We start from the raw sequence: 3,994 nt of genomic DNA on the forward strand, positions 1-3,994 counted from the left end.
TATATGTATAATACACGAATGTAGTGAAGGAGTGTTTGACATTATAACTTGAGTTAAACTACGTGATATTTAATGGTAATGGGGCATACCATTAGTAGGAATTAATGAACTTGGAAACTAAGCCTAAATCTATGACAATTTACAATATGTACAGATTAGTGCTGCCCATTACCACCGTACTGGTGATTGCGCAGGTTGCAACGTCTGGAAATGAGAGAGGGTTAGGTTGATGTTTCAATAAGTCCAGGAATTTAATAGTTTCATGATTTTTAGTTTAACATGTTAAAGTTTGTTAAATGGAGGAATATTTATTTCTTTTACCATGTTAAAACAATATAACATGGTTGAGAGTCGATATAACGTGGTGAGGATAATATTAGGATTGGTTTGGGATGTCAGCTGTATGGACGGTGTAGAAGATGGGACCGAGGATACTACCTTGAGGAACACCAGCGGACTAAGAATTGAAAATGTGAGGTTCCCTATACCAGAAGGCCTCTTCAATGCATGTTCATACAGATTAGGTAGCTGGTTGGAGACGGATGGACAAGATGAGTCATACGGACATTAGTTGTAAGTCCTCGAAGGATGGAAACTCTCTGCATGGCTCGCTGCAAGAGGTACGAGCCGTAGGTCCTTATAAAATGAAGAAGACAGAATGAAATTAAACTCAATATACATATCTAAAAATAGCATTATGTACTGATCCACTATGTATATTAATTTTCACTCCTTTTTATGGAGGAAAATTGCCTGAGGAGGAAATCTCTAGGCTATTAAATGCTATATGTAAGACGTTTGGTATTACGGTAAGGCATCAGAAGATTCTATTATAACATTTATTGATTCTAATAATACATTCATGAATATTAGAAATGGGTTATTACTTTAACATATTAAAGCGAGTTAAATGGAAAAACTCGTGTTAAATAGCGAAATATTTTTTTCTTTTACCGAGTTAAAACATAAAACATGGTTGAGTCTGTTACTAGGTCTGTTAAATGGAGAACGATGTCAGGGAACAGAACAGCTGAGCTCGTCACCGTTTTATTTGTTGGCGTGCTTAACACATCACGAATATCCCTAATATGTAACATGGTTATTAATCTGTACAATTAAAGTATTTACAAGACATATACGTTTCAATAGGGGTATTTATGAGATTGTGTTAAATGTAAAATGCAAAATGCTTTACCATGTTAAATGTTATAAGTATAGGATTGTGAGCAGCCCTATTTAAAGTCATGTCAAATGGTAAATGCATAAGAGCTCCTAGCAGATTTTCTCAGCAACTTGTTTTATAACTATTTAAAAACAAATTTGATCTTTTTTTTCTCAACTTTATTCTTTTTAAAAACCTTCCAACGTTTACCCCTAATATGTCTCCTCCTGATGAAGTCTGGGACCATTGGGACATCCAATAATTTGTGAAGAATGGTGGTTTCTCCTTCTTCCATCTGCAGTCTGTACAGTCTTCCGCAGTATGGAATTTTGGAGGTTGCACTGTAAATTAGATCGAAATTTAAAAAAAAACTATTAAATACACAAACAGTCAGTCTAAAGTTGCAAGTTAAAAGGAGCATTGACTAGTGAGTCATTAACCTGTAGTGAACGTATCCAGCGGAGTAAAATCGAATTCTGGCTGTCATATACACCTGGGCCCTGTGTAATAATAAAGTACAAACCAATATTATTAGTCTTGTAGTTTTTACTTGATTCAATTTCACTAACTTTCATACTGCTGACTTGTTTGTACTTTAATACTATTTAACTCCTATAATATCACTAATAGTCGTCTCCATAATGAAAAAATAGCTGTTAGTGTTAGTACTTCGTAGTTTGTATAGTTGTATTTATAAACTAATACTATAAGCTTATATTATAAAACAGGGCCCTGGACGACTGGTCACACAAACCATTCCCTTCAGAACCCCGAACAGTTCCCATCAGCACAAGACCTGATTCACTGCCAGCTTATACACAAGCCTATTATCGCCAGTCTCCAAGCAGAATACTCCACCAAACGAACTTAAGTAGGGCCATTGCATTAGAAACATTACACTCCCGATTGTCGGAAGAATAATGGTTGCGTATAAATACTGATGGATCAGCAGGTGTTGAGATGTGTAGCCCGCAACTGTTGGTTGGCTTCCCAATGCTTTGATGGGGAAATCCACTCTATACGTCTGGCTCTGGAGATGCTTATTAGCTGAAAATATCGCAAGGGCCGTTACTCTTAGTGAATCACAGGCTGCTATAACCGCTAATTTTGATTTATTCTTAGTTATACGTTTATCGTTCCCCACGCTCAGCGGAGAAGGGGGTGAGTTAAAGTCAAATAAAAAAAAATATAATCGCAAAAGGAAAAAAACAAAACAAAACAATAAAGAATAAATTACTCCGTAGGCGCCACGTTATTTTTCTTGGAAATAACGAAAACTCCGAAGCATTATGCCCACAATATAGCTAAAATATACCACTATATAAACAATTTTGAATTATGACCACTGGCGAATATCTTTACAAGTAGATAACAGAAAACTTAGGGGTGTTACCTATTCCGTGAACAACAAAAAAAACATAAGTAAATTAACAAGTTGAAAGCAGAGAAAGAACAACTGAATTATATGTACAAAAGTTTAATAATAAGGAAAAAATAAAAATATATATATACAGAGAATAAAAAAAGGAAAAAAAAATCTTATCAATTAATAAAACAATTAAAACTTATAGGTTGACTTAACCTTGACCTTAATAACTATATTTACATTATTATCCAAAAGAGTATAAAAGTGAATATAAAATAAAAAAAACAAGATAAAATTTAGTTCAAACCCCACGTAGACTTTCACTTCTATTGCCGCTTATAGAGCTATAACCGGTCACGATTACTTGAGTGCACATCTTCACAGAATTGGAGTAAGAGATAAACCTCGGTGACATGACATCCAACTACCTATATGACTGCTCTTGCCTCGATGACATGAGGAGAGGTTTCAGCGATGATGAAACTAGGGGTCCATGTATGCGAAGCTTTATTGGTCTGCCAGAACCCTTATGGCGGAAGGGCCCTGCGACGTAGGGGGGAAAACTAGTGAACTCCAAATCTACTTCATACGGTCAACTATCTTCTTCCAATATGAATAAGCAGTCGTCCATTCCGTTTCAACCTGACAGCCCTGACGAAGCCCTGCAAAGTGGGGCGAAACCTAGGCTAACAATGAGTAGTTTTCTTTTACTAGTTCTAGTTTTACTTCTCCTAACTACCTACCCTACTGAACACGCATTATCAAGGCCTTCTGTTGTAGCGTACCTCTCACCTTCAATTGGTGTCAGAGCTAATTAATCAAACACAACCACTTCGGCACGTCCGTGTCCTACTTCCACTTTATTTCGCAGAGAATCGACAAAAAAAAACCTATTTGTTTGTAACGAACCAAAACCCGACTACTATTGTAGGAGGATTTCATGATTCAAGTCAATCAGTTTTTGAATAATGACTATCTCTCCGACTGATCGACTAGAGGTCCCTATAAAGAAGAGACTATTCTATCCTTAAAAGAGCACAGAATTATTTGAAACTTTTTTACTTTCCTACAGCTACTAAATTTCTTGAAAGTCCTCAAACCACATAATATAATTTGCTTATCACGTATGTACCGATAATAAAGTTGACCGATAATAAAGATATCAAAATAGTAAAAGAAAACTATTTATAATTATGAGAGATAGTTGACAGTGGATGATGAACGAGGAGAAGATGGTTGGGGGTGCGGTCAATAAGTAATAAACACAAATAAGTTGGATTAATCTATTTTTAATGTGCCAACGTTTCGGCTAGAGTTTCTAGCCTTCTTCAGGGCTAAAAACAGAACAACATAACAACCACAGTAAGTATAGAAAAATAAAAAAGAAAGTATAAACAGAATTATTTTACACATAAAATGAATAATTTTACAAAATAGAATTAATAAAATGAAGTGATGAGAGAAGC

The sequence above is a fragment of the Halyomorpha halys genome, unplaced genomic scaffold (assembly GCF_000696795.3).
Source record: "Halyomorpha halys isolate HHAL.00 unplaced genomic scaffold, Hhal_1.1 Scaffold132.1, whole genome shotgun sequence".
Taxonomy (NCBI): Eukaryota; Metazoa; Arthropoda; class Insecta; order Hemiptera; family Pentatomidae; genus Halyomorpha; species Halyomorpha halys.